This window comes from Ovis canadensis, chromosome 14 (assembly GCF_042477335.2).
Source record: "Ovis canadensis isolate MfBH-ARS-UI-01 breed Bighorn chromosome 14, ARS-UI_OviCan_v2, whole genome shotgun sequence".
Classification (NCBI taxonomy): domain Eukaryota; kingdom Metazoa; phylum Chordata; class Mammalia; order Artiodactyla; family Bovidae; genus Ovis; species Ovis canadensis.
The window spans coordinates 18,692,300-18,716,058 of NC_091258.1; the positions used below are offsets into that span (position 1 = coordinate 18,692,300).

The 23,759-nt window shown below is 46.5% G+C and overlaps 1 protein-coding gene across 9 annotated transcripts in view; it reads left to right on the forward strand.

Annotated features, from left to right (window-relative positions):
* WWOX (WW domain containing oxidoreductase) overlaps nucleotides 1-23,759 on the forward strand; it is a 914,788-nt gene that overhangs the window by 290,515 nt on the left and 600,514 nt on the right. The gene's annotated exons all lie outside the window — the stretch shown is intronic.

Here is a 23,759-nt window from a genome sequence, read left to right on the forward strand (position 1 = left end):
GGCGCCCAGACCCTGCCCCTCACAGTGGTACTCGCGGAGCCTGCCTCATCGCTTCTCGACCACGCTATTGATCAGTCATATGTTTGCCTGTGTTATTAATAATGTATGCCTGGAAAAATCTATGTGCATTATCGTCTTTGATCTTGTCATGAATTGCAAAGCCGAAGATTCCATTTTCTTTCCGTTTTCTTTTTTTTTAGTTTTCAAAGAGGGAGAATGGCAGTGATTTGCAAACTTTTTTCTCCTTTTTGTGGTGGAGAACTTCCTGCTGACCTCTCCGTTAATATGGTGTGTATGTATGTGGTTGCGTGTGATGTATATACATGTGCAGATATGTACACCTGTGTATACTTGCACTCACACACACACACACATGTTTTAAGAAGAGAATTATAAAGCCAACGTTTGTTTCAGGCTTACTGTGTTCCAGGGCCGAGGACTATTTGAATATAGGACTTAACGTTATCTCCTAATTTAAAACCAAAATTAAAGATTTTAGACTGAGGCACCATGAAAGGCTCTCTTTTCATTGTTCTTTTATTGTTTATTGACATCAAAAAGACTTTTTAGTTTAAACTGACTTTAATGTCTTTTGAATGGTCTTTTGTAAAGTGACTTTGAAAACTCAGGGATAATGTCTTCATTAAGTGGAGAAAAATCTTGGGGAAAAATATCACTGTAACTTGGCTTTCATTAGAGTAGAAAGAGATAAAGCTTTGCTTAATTGATGTCTGTTTTCCCTCTGTTCAGAATTATAAGGGAAAAGGGGGCTGGAATTAGTGCTGATAAAAGCTTGCAATAGGCATAGCACTGAAACTTGTTCCTTCCTGTTCTTTGAATTTAGAAGAATATGCTCCATATGACTATAAACAGTCTTGGAACAGTCTAGGCCCCTTGTCCTCCTGGATGTAAAGTCACTTCAGACCCAGTGGAGTGACACCAGTCATCCCGGCTCTTTCTGCCTTGGCTTCATTTTCTTGTTTGTTTCCATCACTGATTTAGAAATTGAGGTGGGCAGGGCGGCGGAGTGGGGATCTACTGACCTGTTTTTCTGTATCCTTAAAAATGTCTGTTCTCTCCCCGCTCCTTCCTCAACCACAAGTCAGAACTCATCTCTTTCAGAAAGTCTTGCTGATTGTACCAGCTACCTTCCTCTTTTCTCCATATTATTAACAGCAAAAGAAAAGAGTTGTACATCGGAGGACCACCCCTCCAAGGTCAAACCGAGTTTCTGGACGCACCATTTTGCTTCCACACGTTGCATGGAATGCAGTTCCTGGAGGAGCCTTCCCACGGCAGGTTCTCGGCTCCTCTCAGGAGGGCTGCTGAGCCCTTTTCTCTCTGTGCTGATCATCACCCTGTGACCTGATGCTTAGAGGGCACAGCATGGCAATGTGGGAAAGCACAGGGCTTGAAATCAAACAGGCCTGGGTACAAACCCTAAGTGTGCTGTGCACACCAGTGCATTGACCTGGGGTAGGTCACTGAACCTGCCTGAGTCTCAGTTTTCTTCTCTGTAAAATGGGGACAATAGCTTTTAACTCCAGGAGTTGTGGGTGGATTGCCTGAGGTAGCACGGCGTGCCGCTGTAATCGGTGTTTTTATTTTCTCAGCCCTCACAGGCACCCAGTGCTGCATTTTAGCAGCTGTGCTCTGGTTCTTTCTTTGTAAGTAGCTCACACTTGAAATGACCTCCCTTTTCACCTGTTCTTTCCCAACCAAAGGGTGTCCCAGGGTGCAGCTTTGAATGCCATGTCTTCCATCTAATAGTTCTGAATGACTGAGCTCTCTTTATCATGGATAGATTGTATTTGAGCACATGGGCAGTCCTGCTGGCCTTACACTTTTTCAAGTACTCAGATGCCATGGAGTCACTGGCTTCAGAGGCAGATGTAAATACTGAGCGTTTTCAGTAGCATGGAGTCACTGAGGGTTTGTTACGTAAACCCTCAGGGATATTTATACCCTCTACTGAGGAGGGTAATCGAGCCTCCAAACCACCCACTGAGATCTCTGCCTGTAAAATATTTAAGGACTGGTAGTATAAAGCTATTTCCCTTCTGCAATTTGTTTCCCATCTAGGAGCAGGCGAACAAGGAAAATAGGGCTCAGAGTAACTTATAAAATGCCAGACTCTGAAGCTCCAAAATGCGTCTCCTCACAATAGCACCTGGAGAAGGGCCGAAGGCAAACACGGAGTAAACAGAAAAGGGATCCGGGTTCTGAAACTGAGGTGGCAGGGCTCCACAATAACACGTGGTGATGGTGTTATAAATCACTCGTTCAGTACTAAGCCAGACATCCCCTGGCAGCATACCATGCGGTGTGCAGAAGGCCTTCTTGATAATGAGGGCCCAGTTAAGGGATGTGAAAAACCAAACCTTAGAAGCATAGTGCACTGCCAGGGCAGCTCTAAGACCTCACACACAGTGGGGAAGAGTCTGTGGATGTAGCTCACATGAAGACATCCAGGCCAGACCTCGGAACTAGTGCTGTCTCCCCATCCTGGCTTGCGGAAGGGTCGTCAGGCACGCTCTTCCTGAGAAGATCAGCCTCCAAGAGGAACAAGCCCCAGAAGCCAGCGGGGAGGTGATGCTGGGTGACCCCAAGAGATGCTCCAGAACAAACCAACGTGTGTACCCTGGGACTAGAGCCAAAAAAGGTGGATGAAGTTCTCCAAGACTCTCACATACATCTCAGTTTGAGATTGTTGTATGGTAAAGGTAACACCAGCTGCTGTAAAACATAAGCCCATGTGGGTCCAGTGATTCAATCAGAATCAAGTGTATTTCCTGGGTATATAGTGTCCAAAGTGGCTGTTGGGATTAACAGGCAGCTTTCTTCCAAGTGATTTCTCGAGGACCCAGGCCCTGTCCATGCCGCGGTTCAGTCATCTTCCACACCTGGCTTCCAAGGCCACCTTGGTTGTCTGCTACGAGCTGGTGAAAGAGGCAGGACCCAGGGGCTCCATGCACAGTGGCCTGGGAGTGGCGCCCATCTGTGCAAGGCAGCCATCCAGGAAACGCAGCCCAGCTCTGTGCTGGGGAAGAGGGGGACTGGCCGCATGCCTCTGCCCCTGTTGTCTGCTGTGAATCACCCTGGATTCTCAGTTTCTATTTATACGCCAACGCTCTTCATGTCTGACCCCGGAGAGAGCCAGAGATAATTAGCCGTGCTCCCTGCCCTCCACAGCCTCAGTCTCGGGGGGAAGCATGGCTCCATTCTTACCGTCTGGTGTGCCAAGTGTCTGCCTTTACTCTGGAGACTGGAGAGGGGGATGGTTCGCTCACCTCCGTGGCTTCTTTAGCAGCTGAGCATGGCCACGTGACTGTTCCGGCTGACAAGTCAAAGCAAAAGTCTGCAGCAGGCCTTCCCAGGGATGTTTTACTTTCACAGGAAAAGGCAAGGCGTTGCTGGTGTTTCCTCCGCTCCTCCTCCTCATCCCAAAGGAAGATGTGATGCCACCATCCTTCTTGTCGTCATGAAGTGAAAACAAGGCTCAAGAGTCAAAAGGATGGCAGAGACAACGGCCCCACACTGTGGGAGCAGGGTTAGCAGCTGCCTGACAGGCGAGTGTCTTCATCCAAGATCTGCTTTCCCTTTTCTTTCCCATTAATGAGCCACCAATAAACATATGGGTGCAAATAAGGTGTGCAGGTTTTAGAGAGTTTTAGGAGAATCATTCAGGGCAAGGATGCAGTGGTCATCCTTCACCCCATTAGCTCTTTGAAAATACTAATTATGTTTCGCTTCATACAAGGACCACTGCAGTGCAGCGTTTCTAGAAAGTTACCAGTTTTAACTCAGGGAGGCTCTCTTCGCCATCCGGATATGTCTCGCCAACACATTTCTGTTGTGGTGGCGCAGGTGGGGTGTGGCGGCCCCAGAACCCCGCGCTGTGCCTCAGCGCCCAGCTGTCCCTGTGCTGCCGCCCCTGTGACTTTGTCCTCAGACCGAGACACATCATGGCCAGTGCCTCGTGGCTTTAAGAATCCTTATTTGGGCCACATTGGCTAGAAGATAAATCAGTCCAGTCCAGTCCAGTTCAGTCGCTCAGTCGTGTCCAACTCTTTGCGACCCCATGAATCGCAGCACGCCAGGCCTCCCTGTCCATCACCATCTCCCGGAGTTCACTCAGACTCACGTCCATCGAGTCCGTGATGCCATCCAGCTGTCTCATCCTCAGTCGTCCCCCTTCTCCTCCTGCCCCCATCCCTCCCAGCATCAGAGTCTTTTCCAATGAGTCAACTCTTCGCATGAGGTGGCCAAAGTACGGGAGTTTTAGCTTTAGCATCATTCCTTCCAAAGAACATCCAGAGCTGATCTCCTTCAGAATGGACTGGTTGGATCTCCTTATAGTCCAAGGGACCCTCAAGAGTCTTCTCCAACATCACAGTTTAAAAGCATCAATTCTTCGGTGCTCAACCTTCTTCACAGTCCAACTCTCACATCCATACATGACCACTGGAAAAAGCATAACCTTCACTAGACAGACCTTAGTCGGCAAAGTAACGTCTCTGCTTTTGAATATGCTATCTAGGTTGGTCATAGCTTTCCTTCCAAGGAGTAAGCGTCTTTTAATTTCATGGCTGCAGTCACCATCTGCAGTGATTTTGGAGCCCAGAAAAATAAAGTCTGTCACTGTTTCCACATCTATTTCCCATGAAGTGATGGGACCGGATGCCATGATCTTCGTTTTCTGAATGTTGAGCTTTAAGCCAACTTTTTCACTCTCCTCTTTCACTTTCATCAAGAGGCTTTTGAGTTCCTCTTCACTTTCTGCCATAAGGGTGGTGTCATCTGCATATCTGAGGTTATTGATATTTCTCCCGGCAATCTTGATTCCAGCTTGTGTTTCTTCCAGTCCAGTGTGTCTCATGATGTACTCTGCATATAAGTTAAATAAGCAGGGTGACCATATACAGCCTTGACCTACTCCTTTTCCTATTTGGAACCGGTCTGTTGTTCCATGTCCAGTTCTAACTGTTGCTTCCTGACCTCCATACAGATTTCTCAAGAGGCAGATCAGGTGGTCTGGTATTCCCGTCTCTCTCAGAATTTTCCACAGTTTATTGTGATCCACACAGTCAAAGGCTTTGGCATAGTCAATAAAGCAGAAATAGATGTTTTTCTGGAACTCTCTTGCTTTTTCCACGATCCAGCGGATGTTGGCAATTTGATCTCTGGTTCCTCTGCCTTTTCTAAAACCAGCTTGAACATAAGGAAGTTCGCAGTTCACATATTGTTGAAGCCTGGCTTGGAGAATTTTGAGCATTATTTTACTAGCGTGTGAGATGAGTGCAATTGTGTGGTAGTTTGAGCATTCTTTTGCATTGCCTTTCTTTGGGATTGGAATAATTAGTACTTCACAGTCATTTGACCTGAATTAGGCTATACTTTCAATCACTCTTAAACAAAATAATTATAATAATATTAATAATAAGGATTTTTTCATGCCAAGGATAGTGTCAGTATCATCCTGAGGTAGGTGTATGACTTATTAAATGGATTTTAAAAGCTTTTTAATATATCAGTTTCCAATTTTTTCCCCTTTTCACCAAACCTACCCCAGATAATTGTTACTAGCTTCTGGTTCTACATGTGGTTGGAATACTGCAGATATGATTCTTTAGACATAGATCAGTTTCTGCGTTTCGCTTTATTCAGTCAAGTCATTCCTTTGATTATTCTAACTAGTTACTGCGGTGACAGTATGCAGAATGCTTACGGTGGTCAAGAGTTGGTGAAAAATCAAAGTCAAATGAGAGGAAAATAACACTGTAAATATCAGTCTCTGTATATATTTCATATTAAAACCCCAGCCAGGTAGAAGCCCAGATGCAAAGAGTTGGCTGCATACTGTGTTCGTAACCTGCTCCATTAACAATGGAGTTCCTAAGCAGGACCAGAGGGAATGTGGTCAGTCTCATTTCTCATGAGCCAAGGCCGTCATATTTCCACTCGTGAATATTTCAAAACTCTTAGTTCTGGAAGCCTCTGTTCATTTTTAAATAGTAGAGAACATTGAGGCCTTTATAATTACTTCTCAAGGAGGAAATTCAGAAAGTTTAGAATTTAAATTTCAGCACACAGAAGCTAAGTTCTCTTGCTCTTCTGTAAAGTGCCCACAGTTTAGAACGTATGCCATCAAGTTTTGCTACCTGGAAGCAAACCACACCGTTTTGTTACCAGATAGGGTAGCTGTCAAATGTACCCCAGTGGAGACGGGATTACTGGTCTGCCTCTTTGTCAGCTGGTCTTGCTTATCATGGGAGACCAAAACTGTGCTCCTTGGGCTGAATCTGGTTTTTGTGCGTCCTGTTTTCACATTTTTAAATATCTGGAAAGATACAAAAACATAAAGTGTTTCATGACACATGGAAACTGTTTGAGATTTGTGTCTGAGTGTCGTTAAAGTTTTACTGAAAAGACCGCCTTTCTCATCCGTGTGTGTACTGGCTGTGGCTGCGGTAGCATGGCCGTGGCAGAGCTGAGGAGTTTTGACTGACGAGATACGCTTTGTGACGCTGAAAATACTTACTGACTGCTCCTTTATAGAAGTTTGCTAGTACTTTTTTAAAATTTATTTACGTATGGCTGTGCTGGGTCTTTGTTGCTGCACTCGGGCATTCTCTAATTGTGGAGTGAGGGGTTTCCACTGCAGTAGCTTCCCTGGTTGCAGAGCAGAGGCTCAGGGCGTGTGGGCTTCAGTAATTCTGGCACACAGGCCTAATTGCTTCTCAGCACGTGGGGTCTTCCCAGACCAAAGATCCGACCTGTGTCCCTTGTGTCAGCAGGAGGACACTGGACCACTTAACCACTGGACCAGCAGAGAAGTCCTGTTGACCTCGTTTTAGGAGATGTCCTTGCCCGTGAGCAGAGGCAGTAGCGTGGGATTGTTGCCCCTCTTCTCCTGGTGAAATGAGGAAAGATCAGACATGCCTCCATGCCGATACGGATCCCATACCTGCTTTTAGGAATTCTTTCTCTTCACCAAGTCCTGACTCTGACCTTCCCTGTCTACCCTACTCTTTACTCCCAGGTCCTTGCAAATAACCAGGAAGGCGTTAGCTAAGGACCTTTGCAGCCAACCAAAAGAGTCACCTCTAGGTTTATTGAGCCATGGTGGGGCGTAGTAGGCCACGTCCTTGTCACATGCACACTGCCACTCTGCTGCTCTGTACTTACGGTATAATTTAGGGATGATGAGGGGAAAGTGGTCTCTCTTTATCTGTTAATTCCTTGGAGGAAGTTCTGTTCAGAATGAATAGTCTTGAAATGTGTAATAAAGTTACCTATCAAGACCACTTTTACAGAGAGATTTAAATGTGATAATAAGAATAAAAGAAAATGAAGTGACATTGAGGGCGTCTTCTTTTATAACAGCTCTTGGTCTTGACTGTTAAGCACACTGTGAAATGACTTTTATACATTTATGGACTGAAATGGTTCTGCTGAAATTTTAAGTGTTAACATTGTTCAAACTTCCATTACTACCACCTCACACCTTGTTACAGAACGGCTTCATGTTTGACATTTTGATCATACTAACCCGGGACACAGGACACTTCACGCTGAAGCTCTCCTGTGTGACAGAGGGTTCTAGTTATTTTGATTTCAGCGCCTCTCCGTTGATATGTTTGCATGTCTGTAAACTCATTGTCACAGAAAGTGTGTTCCGGAGAAGGAGAAAGCTTCAGTATTTTATTTGCCCAATTGGCGCAGGTGGAAAATGAAGTCTTTTTCAATCTCATTGCTTCCTTTGCAGATTCTCTTGTTTTCTTTATCTTGAAGCTACTACTATTCAGACTACAGTCCATAGCCACACCTTATTTTTTTATAATAGCTTTATTGAGATAAAAGTCACAGATGTTGCAGTCCACTCATTTAAAGCACATACCCTAATGACCAGTCACAGAACTGTACACGGGTCATCACAGTGCATTTTAGGACATATTGTTACACCAAGAGGAAAGCCTACATGCTTCCAGCCATTGCGTCCCAACCTCGCACTGGCCTCAGGCAGCTATGAGTCTACTTTTTGTGTCCACCCGTTGGCCTCTTCTGGGCATTTCATGTAAATGGAATCCAACAACACGTGGTCCTTTGTGACTGGCTTCTTTCAGGAGTGCCACAGTTTCATGATACCACCCCTCCTTGTTCAGCCTCCTGCTCGCTGTGTCTTTCTTAAAAGATTTCAAAGACAGGATACTTGTGTGCACAGACAGATGTTTGAACATGGTTGGCTCTCCCGGCTCTTTGTCGTCACTGTCGTGAGTGGCAGTGCTGTGTCCTAGGGGACACACACACACACACACACACACACCCGTACTCATACCCATAAAGCAGGACACACACACACACACACACCCATACTCATACCTATAAAGCAAATGCTGGTTCCTCTGACCTTAAAACCTTCTTCAGCTCATCTGTAGGCATATCCAAAAGAAAGGCCAGCCTGTGATAGGCTCACATCCAGGATCCTGCGTTAGAAAGTGTGGTGTAAATGTCCCCAGTGTCTCAGATGGTCGAAGGTGCCTCTCCATCTTATTTTCCCTCCTGTCCTTATCCTCTCTGCTCTGTACAGTGAGAGCAGGGCTGTCCTTGGTTACCCGGCCCGGCTGTCTCAGCATCTCCTGGAAGTATTACCTTTGCAGGGAATAGGACCTTTGGGTAGATGGGTAAATGTGGGTTCATCAGTAATTTTGCTTATTTCTTCCCAGAGTTTTGCAGAAGCAGAGAAAGGTTCGGCTTTGTTATTAATGAGTCCTTTGTAATGCTTAGGCTCACTTTTACAAGGCTGACATGGGTCAGAGATAACCTGAGGCCCGATTTCCATCCTGCTGAACTCCCAAGTACTGACCATACCTTTTTAGAAACAAGAACTTTTAAAACAAAAGAAAGAATCGTTCTTATTATGCAAGTGGAGGAGTTCAGAGTTGGACCTCCCCAGGTTCTTTCTCTCCTTCTCCCTTCCCACCACTCCACACCCCATGAGAATCATTTTCCAGTTTACCAAGAATGGCCCGTGGAAACCTGTTCAGAGTTACCGAAGCCACACAGGTCTTGGCTGGGCGCTCGTTGGATAGAATTGGAGCTTCGGCTCTCATTTGCATTTCAAGACTTGTCCCCCGTTATCATGGAGGATGGAAGGTCTGCTTAAGTTAGAGCTAGCTAATTGCTTCCTTCTTGAAGTTCTAAATGAGTTTTAAAGTGAAACGCATATCTCGCTGTGCTAAGGAGCCGATACACAATAGGCAATTGAGATAGCAAAGACTAATTTAGAAAAGGTTGTTCTGTTCTTTTCTCTCTTTTTTCCTTGCCCTCTTCTGCCCTCCTTCCTTCCCTTCCTTCTCTTTTCTCCCTTCCTCTTTCAGCTCTGCCTTTTGTCTTTCTGCTCCTTTCGTTTAACCCTTACAGATACAGCGGGGTTGTGCCCGTGGGCTTTTTGCTCATAATTAAATAAATTATTTATACATTTAGCACAATCTTGAATTACTAGGTGATCATCTCAGGCACTCAGAAGGATGAGGTTCCCTGAAAGCAATATCCCAGCATAGATATTCCGTAGCACGTCTTACAATCTAAATATTGCTTTTAGTGTAATCGAAGCAGCAAGAGTAGTCACAGCAGTTGATGGACTATTTTTCAAATTGATTTCAAAAATGTATTTAAGGGGATGATCTTCTAGTCTAGATTACCTATTGATTTTTAATATGAAAAGCTCATTATGTAAGCAGTAACTGCATATAAAAATCTAGCAAACCTTTGCATAAATCCTTTAATTGAATTTCCAGAGCCTGTGGTTCTACTTTTTTTTTTAATTAAATCTATTTCTTTTTTTAAGTGTTACTGTGTAATTTGCATGCTGTGAAGAGGCCCTGTCCCAGATAAAGTGCCATTGATCCTTATTAAACCTCACCTCTGGGCTTGCTTAAAACTAACTGGAAAAATTAAAGTGTTCATGCCGCAATGCACTTATAGCTTGTGTGATAGGATTATGGAAAAAATAATAAAACTAATTTCCAGGAGAGAATTTATAATGTGAGATTTTATTTTTTTCAATTTGATAATTAATAGTGAAATCATATCATATATATAAATCATATTGTAGCCTATAAACTGAAATGGCAATTAGGAAAGATAATATATACTTGATGTAAAACCATCATGTTACGTGAGGATAATCTCTTGGTACTTTAATTTTTTAATTGTAGAAGGAATGGATTATGAATTCAAGTCAAACACATTAAAAATGGTGGGTTTCCTTTGAAAACTCTGATTCTTTTACTATGCACTATATTAGTAGGTTTTTAATTTTAATGTGAGGAAGTATAAAAGATACAGAGAAAGATATTCTGGTTATGTTCATGCTTAAATGTATGTATCAGAATTACCAGGGGAAAGACGAATATAAAAGCTGCAATAGGTTTTTCTATTTTTTAATACCCAACATTTGTTATTTTAAAAGCAATAAAATCCCCTAAAGAAATATTCATAATCAATAAGAACACAAAATATGGAATATATTAACTGAGTTATAAAAATGTTCGTAGTACAGCACAAAATGAAAAACACAGCAAGTTATGTACAGTTTAAAATGTAATCAATTTTGAGGTTGTATACAAGGATATAAATGATAAACACAAGTAGTAGCATTTTTAGTAAAGGCTGTTACAAAATACTGTATTTATGGCCTATTCCATTCTTTTTATAGCTCATTAATGTAGAAAACAAACACAGTGTATCCATCTTCTCAGACAGTTTAAAATTCCCTTAAATGATATTTTTAAATGGAAATACTGAGCTCATTTGATCCGTGTCTGCTATAAGGACATGTTAGTTTGAGCAGCCTGGTGTACCCGGGATCCTTTTTGGGACTCTGAAATAGGAAAGATGTTGATAATGTTGCATCGCCCGCCGTCCACGAAAGGGGGCCACGCCTGCCACCGTTACAGTGGTTGGGCAGCGTCCCCCTCCCCTGGCAGGGCTGCGTACCTGCCCCCCAAGCCCCCACACCCTCCCCTCCCCAGGAAGAACCTTCACATCCTGGGATGCTGCCTTCATTCTTCGGGCCACAAGGGGGCTGTGGAGTTACCGGTCCATGGCACTGGCTGGCGGGGGAGAGTTGTTAGGCTGGTTCCAGAGGTGTTGGACTTCCTGTGGTACTTATGAATATGCATAGAGTGCATACTCAGCAATCTAGCAGTTCAAACTAGACAGCTGGTTGTGCTGGTAGGCTGGTTTTTTTTTTCCCTCCTCCCCCTCTCTCCTTCTCTTGGCCAAGCGCTTTCTGGGTAAGCTGAATCTGTAATGTAATTTCATTAGCTTATTTCCAGTATTTCACTTGGTTTTGATGTTTCCGTCCTGGCCTCTGGTTTTCCTCTCATTTTTGTTATTCTGTAGAAGTCACTGGTCTGTGAGGATCAATGGAGCATCTTTTTGTGCTGCTGGAGTCGCAAACTTGGATATCCAGCCTCCTTACAGCATAAATAGGGTTTAGCGATGCTCTGTTTATTTTCCATACGGTAAGAGTGTTTGTAAAAGAAAGGAGAAAGTGTCTCGGTAAGAAGGGCAGAGCTTTGGAATTGTTTCCCTTCTCTCTGGACTAACATATAGTCCAGCACCGTAGAACTCCATCTGTCTGTCCATCCACCCACCCACCCAGGACCTACTGAGTATCTCCTATGGGTCAGGCATTGCTTCGGACGTTATGGATATGAATTTGAATTTGAATCAGTCATTGCCTTCAAGATCTCACTACTTAGTGGGGAAGTGAAAGACATTTTCCAGTGACTTTAACCTAACTCGGCCTTGAGTTATAGAGACCTAACTCAGTCTTGGGTTCATTTAACTATGGGTTATAAAATTCACCATGATGTGATGTTGTTTTTCTTTTTTTTACTTATGACTAGTTTATTTGGAATTTTGATAAACCTAGCACTGTTGGTGGTAAATGCTGTGTTACTGAATACTGTGAAGAGTATGGGTTTAGAATGATGTCTCTTTGTGGCAGCTTCATGTAAAAGAAGATACTTTATGTAGTAAGAACTGACATAGATACATCCCAGCCTCCAGAATAGATTGACAATGGTCTGGTGGCCCCAAGAATTAAGTGGCCGTTGGCAGAGTTGACGCAGACATCCATTTGTAGAGTGTGGGCAGTCCTTGGCTTGGTGAGGGTGGGGGCCAGGGCAGCAAATGAAGCAACATAAATACCTGGCCTGGGAGCTTGGGCAGTGGTCAGAGGTAGGATTTAGAGTTCCCAGAGCCAAGACTCAAGAGCCCACAGCAGGGGTGAAAGCCAGGCCAACAAGGAGCAGACCACCCCGCATGCATAGAGGGCCCCAGTAGTGTTGGCACAGTGGCACCCCGGTCGCTGCCCCTTCCTGCAGACAGCAGAGCCGACAGCAGAGAAAAGCGAGCATCTGAGAACCCGGGCAAAGGGGCGTGGTTCTCTTGGCTTCAGAGTCCAGAAGCAGCCTCACCTGAGCTCACAGAAGCAGTGTTATCTTCTTTGAGGCAAAGTGATAGATTACAGAGTCGAGCTTCATCTTGTAGAGGACAGTTGATTGGCAGAGAACCAGTTTACCTTCTGGAACACCTTGTCCAGAATGGTAGCCACTGAGGGCCTGAGGGTAAGATGTTTAGAAGAGAGTAAAACATTTCAAAGACGCTTACTCCTTGGAAGAAAAGTTAGGAGCAACCTAGACAGCATATTAAAAAGCCTTGCCAACAGAGGTCCGTCTAGTCAAGGCTCTGGTTTTTCCAGTAGTCATGTATGGATGTGAGAATTGGACCATAAAGAAAGCTGAGTGCTGAAGAATTGATACTTTTGAACTGTGGTGTTGGAGAAAACTCCTGAGAGTCCCTTGGACTGCAAGGAGGTCCAACCAGCCCATCCTAAAGGAAATCAGTCCTGAATATTCATTGGAAGGACAGATGTTGAAGCTGAAACTCCAATATTTTGGCCACCTGATGCAAAGAACTGACTCATTGGAAAAGACCCTGATGCTGGGAAAGATTGAAGGCAGGAGGAGAAGGGGACGACAGAGGATGAAATGGTGGATGGCAGCACCAACTCAATGGACATGAGTTTGAGTAAGCTCCGGGAGTTGGTGATCGATAGGGAGGCCTGGCGTGCTGCAATCCATGGGGTTGGACACGACTGAGTGACTGGACTGAACTGAAAACATTTGGTGCAGAATCTTGGAAGGCCCCCCCGGTTGTGAGGGGCCCTGAAGCTTACTCTTCACTAGCTTCAAGGTTTTGCTGAGGCCAAATTTTTTCAGAGCCAAGTTGGAGATGCTGCTCATCCATGTCAGCGACTGTTTTTGACTCCATTTTGTTTTTTTCATGTACTCTGATATGAAAGCTCCTCCCATTTTTTATTTGGCTTTGAAGGCACTTGAAAACTACTCTTGTGTTCATGCATCTCTTCTTCAGTGAGCGATACTGGACCCCAGGAAGCCTACCTCTGTTTTCGGGCAAGTCTTCCATCTCCAAAAGCACTCTGAAATGGGAGACTTTGAAAATGCTTTCCTTTCTCCCTGCATCTGGTTTTTTTTTCTTTTTCCAGTAGTTTCTTAATGGTCTTTAGTGAAGGAAGTAAGTGACACTGATCAGTGAAGGTGGACAGTAAGATTTATAATGTATTTGTGCTAGCTGATTGCCAACAGAACCGGCCTCTCCCAGCGGTGCTGTACGCAGACTTGGAAAATCAATAGGGATTAACCTCTGACCCCCTTCACATACTTATACTGTGGGCTGCATCGCTTACCAATATTTCATCTGCTTCACTTAGCTGCTGTTACTTACTCAATAATGTGTGGCCGATCTCACAAGATACTAATTAATTTTTTAAAATGCAGCATCACTTGAAGCTGTGATAGAATATCACACCTTTGGAAATCAAGGCCCTTTTGGTTTATTTATTAAATCACATAATTAGCCTTAATTAAAACAACAACGACAACAGCAACACTGGGAAAGGAGAGAGCTAAAACTTGAGAGTTTGCTTGGCTCACAACTCCATCCACCTTGCAGTTAACCCGGGGGGTCCTCTGTGCCTCTGACAGGGCAAGTATCCCCTGGTGCCTCAGCTGGAACATGAGCCCCTTCTCAGGAAAATTGCAAATCTCACCTTTCAGATGCACTTTTTCTTTTCTGTTAAGGGGACGTTTTACGGATCCATTGGTAATGTGGTAACTTGCCACAAAATGAACCCAATGCATCGTTTTTTAAGGACTCAAAACTAACTTTCATATGCAGTCCATTTGCAAAAGCATGCAAGAGTTTGTGTAAATGGGATGTTTGATTGACCTGCCCTTAATTATTATTACTGCACAGGATGCGAAAAGAGCCCAGTCTGCAGCAGTGCGCTTCCCCACCCCTTCCCTTTAAGCTTCGGCATATATTACAGTGCTCAACATTCGCCTGCAACATGGAAATTGTTGCAGATCTCCTTCATCCAAATCCCTTTTGTTCGTGGATTTTTTTTTTTTTTTTTTGTGCAAGTATACCTATTCCCCAGAGTTTACTTACAGTTTCCTATTGATCCAGCAGCTGGTATTTGAATTGGTCGATGTACTCTGTAACTTGTTTAAGATACCCTACCTGAGCTATTAGTTTAAATAATGTATTCATAAATTGATTAATCATTACAGTAAGACTTATTAGCTGCATTTATATCTGTGTGTTTTCCACAATTGACTTGTAGTCTCATAATCACGCATACTTAAGCAGAAGTTGGGCTTTACATTAGAATTTAATAATTATCGAGGTGGAAAGCAAGAGTGTTTGTGTGTAGCAGTTGAGCAGACGCAGGGCTTCAAAGATTGGACTCACTGAGCAGGTTGCTACCTGTTTCCCAGGTAATATAGATAACTCTTTCTCCCCTCTACCTCCAGAATGAAATACAGGAAGTGGATCTGATTCTGTCCGCATCAAAGAAGGGATGGAGTTTTCCAAAGCTGTCCCAGGGTCATGGTTCTGGAAGGTGGTTGGGGCCAGAGGGAGGAGAATTGGGAGGAATGTTGTCTTTGCAGAGTTATCTATGTTACTCTGAAAGCTGCCTCACGGTGGGGCCTGGGGGCCTTTCCCCTGGGTTTTCAGTGGTGGCCACACACCACGAAGTTAACGCACCAGGGAAGACACTCCCGCTCTGATGGCCAGTGAGGCCGACAGACCAGTACAGATGGGCAGTGCAGCCAGCTGGGTGAGTCTGCCTGGGAGCCCAGCCTGCCCCACGGAACACCCTGGGGCCAGCGTGGAAAGACCTTCCCTAGGCAAACAAGAAACAGCTCAGCTGCACACAGGGCAGACGGCTACATGCGCTTTTATTTTTCATTAATGAACGACGTGTAAGAGTAGTTTCTGGCTCACAGCAAAACTGAGCGGCAAGTACAGAGCTCCCTTGTCTCCTGTCCCCACCCACCTCACACACAACCTCCCCGGGGTTCGCACCTGCAGTCAAGCTACGTTTCAGTTACAACAGTTGAAAGTGAAAGTGTTAGTTGCTCAGTCGTGTCTGATTCTTTGCAAGCCTGTGGACGAGGCTCTTCTATCTGATGGGATTCCCCAAGAATACTGGAGTGGGTTGCCATTCCCTTCTCCAGGGGCTCTTACCCACCCAGAGGTTGAACCTGAGTCTCCCGCACTGCAGGCGGATCCTTTACCATCTGAACCACCAGAGAAAACTAAAACAATTGAATGGGATGTCAGATGATGGTTTTGCATCTGGCCTGCCTAGCGTGATGATTTCAGACTCCTCGGGAAGGGCCTTTTCAAGGTTCTTCTTGGAGGTCAGGATCCCTCAGTCTTTCCACTTCATCCTCCCTGGGACCCCAGGCTCCTTCCTCCCCACCGCTGTGTTTGCCGGGAAGCTCACTGACTCACTGCATGTCTTTTCTACTTCACCACCTGCCCCAAACTAGTCAACAGCCTGCTAAATTCAACCACCCTGTGTTCTGGGGTGATGGTGCAGGGAGCGTGAGTTTATTCAGCTGCCTAAACGCCCGTTGCCCGTTATAGGCAGACATCTACGCACAAGTGAGCAGTTGTGCTCCTGACGTGGGGCTCCCTTGCCCGGGATGCTGGCTCCAGAGAAAGCGCAGATTGCTGGGGCGGCTTCTCTGAGGCACCCTCTCCCCAGCACGGGGCTCCCTCCATCTGCTACCGAGAGGAAGCCTGCTTTCCTCCATCACTCATCCCCGAGCTCATCTCTCCAGCCATGTTCAGAGTGTCAGCATGGATCTCGTCTCCATAAAGGCCCAGCGGGCCGGCCAGGGAACCTCAGCAGATGTGTTATTTACAGCGTTTAATTTTCATCCTATAGATGTATTAAACTTCTTGGTGACCTGGGAGCTCGTGTAGCTACCATAAAGAGTTTGCTAAACTTGGAATAGTGGATGTTTTGTTCAGAAACGAAATCCCTTGGTGCCTGCCACTGCCGTCCCAGTGTGTGTGTGTGTGTGTGTGTGTGTGTGTGTGTGTGTGTGTGTGTGTGTGTGTGTGTTGGGAAGGGTGGTGTGCTGGTGAATGTTTAACATCCAGCTCTTGGGGAGGGCAGCCAGCCCTGATTTTCAGTGTTTCCTGATTACTGCAGGATAAATACTCACACTGTGGCCAATAGGAAGTTAGGAAACAGAGCTGGGATGCAATGTGTGGTCCCATCCCATTCTATATATATTAAAAATAGATTATTATGTATTTATATCTCACACATATATATATTTATGTAAAATGTTCACTATACACAGTGTAAATACACACAAATGACCTCAAGAGCATAGATAATATGTTAAAATTATTAGCATACTAAAAATTATGTAAAAATAGTAGTAAATTTAGTAAAAAGAAATTTAAGTTTTTTTAGCAAAAAATGGGATGTGCAGTCCCATATCATGTCATATATGTTAAAACTGGTGGCTCAGGCAGTAAAGCATCTGCCTGCAATGAAGGAGACCTGGGTTTGATCCCTGGGTCAGGAAGATCCCCTGGAGGAAGGAATGGGCACCCACTCCAGTATTCTTGCCTGGAGAATCCCATAGACAGAGGAGCCTGGAGGGCTAAGTCCATGGGGTTGCAAAGAGTCAGACATGACTGAGCGACCAACATGCACATTATACCTATATATATAAATACGTGTATATATAATTCCACTGTATAGACATTATACAGATATGCAAATAACAGTATAGGCAATATGCTAAAAGTATTAGCATACTAAAAATTACACTCAATTCTCAGTATAAACATACTAAAATTATTCAGAATTATTCAGACGTATTGGATTGTGAGTCTCTCTTACTTTTTTATTGTATAGCTTGTTTACTTGACAGTTGACATAATTTAAAGCTTAACAGTGTGTGTATCCAGCAAACAGCTGGTGCAAGTCTTCGCTGCCTCGAGTGGCTCAGAGCAGGCTGCAGCCACACCCTTGTGTGTGTTCGGTAGACCACCAGTCTCCAGTTGCATCCTGTGTTCAGATGCCGCTCACAGTCTACTCCTCACTCAGGCTCCCTCCTAACAGGCCATCCCTGTGCAGTTTGCTGCTGGGGCGTGATGAGTCGGTTGTCAGGCTGCTAAAGTGTCCTCGACAGCAAGCAGAGGCACGCAGCCCGCCCGGTACATCCTAGACAGTTCTGTTGTACTGATATTAAGGACAACAGCATTTTGCCAGAAGCTATAACGAGATGATTTTGTAATAGCAGCATGGTGACACCAGGCTCTGTTTTGCAATTTTCTTTAATATTTATGCTGGATAAATAATTTATCTCTTTTTTTTTCAGTTTTTTTTTTTTCTTTTTTCATCTCCAGCATGTTGATATAGACAGGTGCTAGTTTTCCCTGAATGACTAACATAAGAATTTGGTTATTTTCTCCCCCGGGGTGGAGGGGGGGGGGATGGGAAAACAGATGCATCAGCAGAATTGAGCTTCTGGGAATTGTTTCCACATTTCTGTATCCCATCGACTGATTCGGACTAATGAGACATATTAGGATCAGCCCCCACGTTTGAAGGGAGTCACTCACTGAAGTGACATGCTTGCCTGTCATTATAACATCAGGGCTGCCTATGCTGAGGTTTTTGAACAATCAAAAAGTCACAGCTCCTCCAGTTGTCTGTTGGGGACTTCTTGTAGTTGTTCTTCCTAACCCAGGGTTTCTTAACCCAGGAGCTGTTGGCACTGGGTATGGGATCCTTCCTTCTGCGGGACCCTGCCCTGTGCATTGTAGGTTATTTAGCAGCATTCCTGGCTTAGGCCCACTGAACTCCATAGCAGCCTTTATATCTGAGAAGGGATAATAAAAACTGTATCCAAATACTGACGGATACACTTGCCCTGGGGTTGAGAGCCTCTATTCCAGAGCCACAGCTCCTAACCGCTTACAAGGACAGGAAAGGAAGAATAGAGATGTTCCCATTGTATTCAACCCCCTCTTTCTCTGGCTTCCAGAGGCAGCCAGCCCTCCCAGAACGCTAGACTTGTAAATAAGGCATCCTTATTTCAACCAGGTCAGTTTCTGCACAGGGACCTAGTAAGGAAGGAGCCAAGCAGTATTTCTACCCAAGAACCACCCTTCCACGGGTGCCGGGCTCCCGAGGAAGAAAGGGGGTCTCTAGAGTGGGTGGGGCCGGGCCGTTTCTTCCTCTGACTGTTATTGGCTGTGGTCGCAGGCTCATTTCTGAGCTGCGTGACAGGTGGGGATCTCACTGGGGCCTGGGCAGCGTGCTTGTGGGAGCCCTGAAAGGGTCCCCCTGCCCTCGGCTGGGCGTGCAGGGGATGGGAGCAGTGCTTCTTTATTTGGAGGAAGCGCTTTAACCCAGTAGCCTTTAAGGTGACGAAGTCTGAGCAGTCAGCACGGGACGGATTTCAGGATCGCTCCTTGTCAGCAGAGAAGCAGGTTCGGCACAGCTCACCTCTGGGGGCCCTTCCTATCCAGTCTAGGTGCAGGACGCCCCCTGGAAATTGTATCATGTTCCACCTGCATAGCGCTACACCCAAGCCCCCCTCTCAGGCCCAAGAGTGCTTCCCTTGAGTTTCTCTCTGCAGACAGGGGGCGCTTGGACTCTTCTGCCGGGTCTGCCCTTACGTCCCCTGTGTGGCCGGATGGACTCCGCTGGGCCGGCCTTCCCCTGGGCCCAGGGCCTCTGGAGCTGCTGCGGAGGTGCCGTCGGTGTTCAGCTGCAGCAGCGAGTGTGTGGACGGGGCTGGGCTGTGCGCCAGGCAGGCCTGGACTGTGCTTTCTGAGCCACCTAGGAGCTGAGTGTCCCCGGGGCAGTGGGATTCACCTCTCTGAGTCTTATTTTCCTTGCCTGCTCAGTGGACATGGTGATCTCTTATGGCAGAGTAGCTGAGTGTTCAAATTAAACAGTGAACAGTGGGTGTCTTTCTTAGCTCAGATGCAGAGCAGGCCTTCAGGAAGCCCTACCTGCTCTTACTGTCCTTTTATCTTAAGGCCATCGAGGTCATCTCCTCAGAGAGTGGCCCTTGGCTGCCAGGTCCCATCCTGCCTTGGGGACAGGGACATGCCTAGTCTCTGCAGAGTGCCCGATCTTTGCAGAAACTATTGAGAAGAGTCATCATTCTTGGCCCACTTTCCTAACTGAGATGAGATTTCATGCTCCTTGCCGACAGGTTAATAATGCATACGCTTTCTGTGGAATTTTAGGGAGGCGCCATTAATTTCCCCCAGGCTCAATCGCCTTGTCTGTGAAGTGGGTCTAAGCAGGGTGACAAGGAAGCTTTAGATTAAGTGAGGTTGACACTCAGGCGCCAGGAGCCCAGGGTCTCTCCATACCCCCAGGCCTGGGGCGGTTGTGTGGGTTGGAATAACTAACTCATGGAGGACTTTCTCTCTCATTACTTTGCTGAAGCACCCGCTCTGTGTTCGCGATAACATACCTCTCAGTGTCTACAGAATGCCCCTTGGGAGAAAACGATAGGAACATTCATGACCTCTGCTTTCTTTTTCTACAGCTTCTTCACAGTGATGCTTAAGTTCTCGCTCCTCCCTTGGAGGTTAACAAACACGCACGTATGCCCGTGTGTCAGGCACGTTATACACGTTGGAACGTCGAAACTGAGTTTGGACAAGCCTCGTGTTTCTAGGGCACTCTAATCCTGGTTCTCTGTGATCTCCTAGTCTCCCTCTTTAGGAAAAAAGGTAAGGGCGGAAATGCCCTTGGCTCGACACCCAAGCAGGGGCCTGTAATGATGAGCAGAGGCCTTATGGAGGTCTTGGCAGTGGTTGAGGGGAATTAGGAATCTCAAAGCTGGTTGTCTGGCGTCTGAGACCTCGGTTCTTGCTGCCAAGCCTTGTCCCTAAAGCTGCCGATAACCAAAGGGTGTATCACTGGTTTGGGTAACAGTTGTTGGTAGAGGGGGGCTGACAGATAGTCAGATGATTTTAATGTTTATATTCCACTGGGGTAAGCTCTAACAAAGACCCATCATTTCCCAGATAACCAATTCTTTTAAAAGAACATCTGTTGAAACTGGCAATTTACATTCTTCTTAAAATACGGAGCGACATAATTAACCCTCTGGGGAGACTAATATTAGTTTATTAGAGACAATTTCTAGTTCTGTTTATTTTTACACTAAACGATTTGTTCAGATTGGGGGAAAAATTTTTTTTTTGGTTGGGTGGGTTTGCCTTTATTTAGGGCTGGTCAACTTTTCCTAACCAAGGACACACAAGGTCAGTGGTGAGGTGATAATACAGGGGTCATGATGACCATCCGTCAGGAGCCGGTAGAAGCGTCCTGAAAGGGCTCGGAATTGTTTGACATTGGAATGATTTCGTTACCGCACCAACTTTGGGGTATAATGAGCAGCTTCTATGGGGATGTGATCTGTTGCTGACGCGTAAGTAACAGACATGTGACTGACTCGTCCTTGCACATGTCCCCTCTGTCTCCCGTCATCCCACGGGCCCCTTCTGCTTCCATCGTTGGCGGCACCCTCTTGTGCTCTCTGCTGTAGTCCCTATAGACTGATTTACAGTCTGCCTGCGAAGGTCAGCCGCACTCACTTGTTTCCAGCATTGGGCCGATTTCTGGCTCCTGGCTTGTCGGGGACAGAGCACAGAGAGTCAGGGCCCTCTGAGGTTGTGCAGAGGCCAGAGGGAGCGCAGGTCCCTCTTGTGGCTCAGAGGCCCATCTTTGGATTGCAGAGCGTGCCCACCCGAATATCCAGCCGTTCCGCACTCTGCTACCGTATCGTGCGGTGAACCAAGTCCACTCCTGTCTTGCCCTTGGTGCCTCTTCCAGCCTGGGGGTTCCCTTGTCATCCTGTACTCCACTGCATAGGATGGAGCATCTCTCCTCTAAACTAAGTGTTCATGAAGGAGCTGCGGAACCTTCCCCATTGCCATTTGCTTTATTGCAAGGCAGGACTCATGAGCAGGGGTGTATGTGTGTCTCTGAATGAATCTCGCTGTGAGCTCCTGTGAGAGCCCTGCTGAGCTGCCCAGTGTGGCTTGCAAGCCCCTGACCTGGCCTGCTGATGGCTGCAGCCTCTTTCCCTCTGGGGGCAGCTTTGTGCTTCAGCCAAACTGAACTGGGTTCACCAGGCAGAACCCTCGGTGCCAGCTGTGCTTTCTGCTCAGGCTTCCCGGGCTCACCCGTCTGTCATCAGACTGCTCTCCATCCTTCAGAGCTCAGCTCTTGGTGTCACCGCTTCCCTGAAGCCTTCCCAGGACTCTACTCACCTAGGCAGCGTCACCTCCTCTCTCAGTGGTGTGGGCGTTTCTGAATCCTGACTGTTCAGTTACACCTCTTTCGTTCCCATCAGATGGCGTGGTTCACAGAGGAAAGGAGCGTGTTTTATTCCATTTCGACCTCAGGATGGGCTCAGTGAACAGTGGTTGGATGTAATTCTCTCCTTCCCCTCCTGCTGGCCTCTACTTAAGATGTAATGGCTTTTGGTGTTTTGTTTTGGGGTGAAGTGTAAGAGGGTGCGTTGCACGTGTGTGGGAGCAATTACAAAGTCCAGTCACACTGGAAATGGCTGACTCACCCCTGATGTTTCTTTATTTGCAAGCTGGAAGATGAAAGCTGACCTTGACCCACCTGGAAAATCTGAGCCTATGAAGCTGTTCTGAATAACAGTCATCTGGGGGTGGGGGCGGCAGGCAGCAGACACCTCGGGGGGCCCGAGTGCCCGTCTCCGCCGCCCTCCTTGCTCCGCTTGCTGCATCGAGGTTCTGGGGCTCACAGCTTTGCTGATCTGCATCTTTCCCTGCCCTTCTCCCTGCAGGTGAAACGTCTGATGCGTGGTGGGGGTGCCCCTCCAAATGCGCAGAGCCAGAGCCGTGGGGTGTCCTCCTCTAGACTTCTGAAACTTGGCCTTCTCCCCTGGAGATCCCCAGCTGGCCGCTTTCACATCACAGTTAGACGAGCACCCAGAAGGGGGGTGACATTTCCACAGCAAGGGCAGCAGGCAGTCCCCTCAGGTGACAGTGCTGTGTGTGCAGCTGATGAGGGGAGGTCTTTAAGTTGAGGGCCAGTGAATGTGGCCTGTGCCATCAGCCACGCAGTCCTGAAGGACACGTGTCTTCTGCAGGTGTGCACGCACATGTGTGTGTACATGTGTGTCTTTAGGCTTATTTGGTGTTATTGACTTTTCCCTCTAGCCAGTGGGCAGGTCACCCATGACGTGGTCCACTGGACAGCCCACCCTAGTGACTGTTTGGCAATCAAGGCCTTCACTCTGACTTCCTCGTGGCACTTGACATCCGTATATAAAGCCCGGCTGCACGGTGTGTTGGAATCAAGCATGTGCAACGTCCCGTCCACACGGGATGGGTTGCGACTCATGTCAGCACTCTCCGCTATGTCTGGAACCTTGACAGTGACCACAGGGTGATCTCTGACCTTGGCGACACAACCCAGGGCCCGCCACTGGGAGGCATTCACCAAAGCCATGTTGCCCTTCCCTCCTAAGGGAGACGGGAATTATGTGGAGGTTTTCTGTATGTATTTGGGACTGGAGGGAAGTTTTATTGTGGTGCTTATGCGCCCTGAATAATTTGCAGCAACTTACAGGGTTATAATTGAGGGAGTAAGTGGTTGTGAGAGGATTTGCGGTGTCATACCCAAATGTGTGTTTTCCCTTAATCTGTAGCCTTCTTGACAAATTACCAGGAGCTTTAGCCCTGTTGTCACTGAGCACTTGTGCACCATAAGTATGGGAATGGGGAGGACCAGCGTGCATGCGTGCACTCCCACGCCCTCTAACCATGACAGACGCCACTAATCCATCGGAGCTGTGCTCAGCACAGGACTCCAAGTGGCCATCACTGACCGTCTGCAGTCAGTGCAGGAGATACTGTTTATCTGCCATCCTTGCAGTGTGGTGTTTTGATGAAAGCATCACAGTTCTTCCTGAAGAGGACAAGCAGGCCACCTGTGCAGCAGCCACACCTCTGGGCACCTTATTCCTGGTGATGTTTCGCTGTCAGAGCTTAGCCCGCCTCCGGGCAGGTGGCTGGGAAGACTTTGAGCCAGTTACCTGACGGGATAATGCATGTCTTAGAGTTCCATTGCCTGCCCGGACGTGAGCCTCACTCTCCAACCATAAGCTGGAGCTGCGTAATGAAATGTCCTCTGTTAGGAATTTGTGTATTAGGACTGGTGGTTCGTGTTGTTCTGGTCTGGAAGCTTTCCTGGACAAGAAAGGATTCCTCGAAAGACCCCCTGCAGAGGCAGGTGTTGAGTGGAAGTGTGGTTTGATTTATGCAGTTTC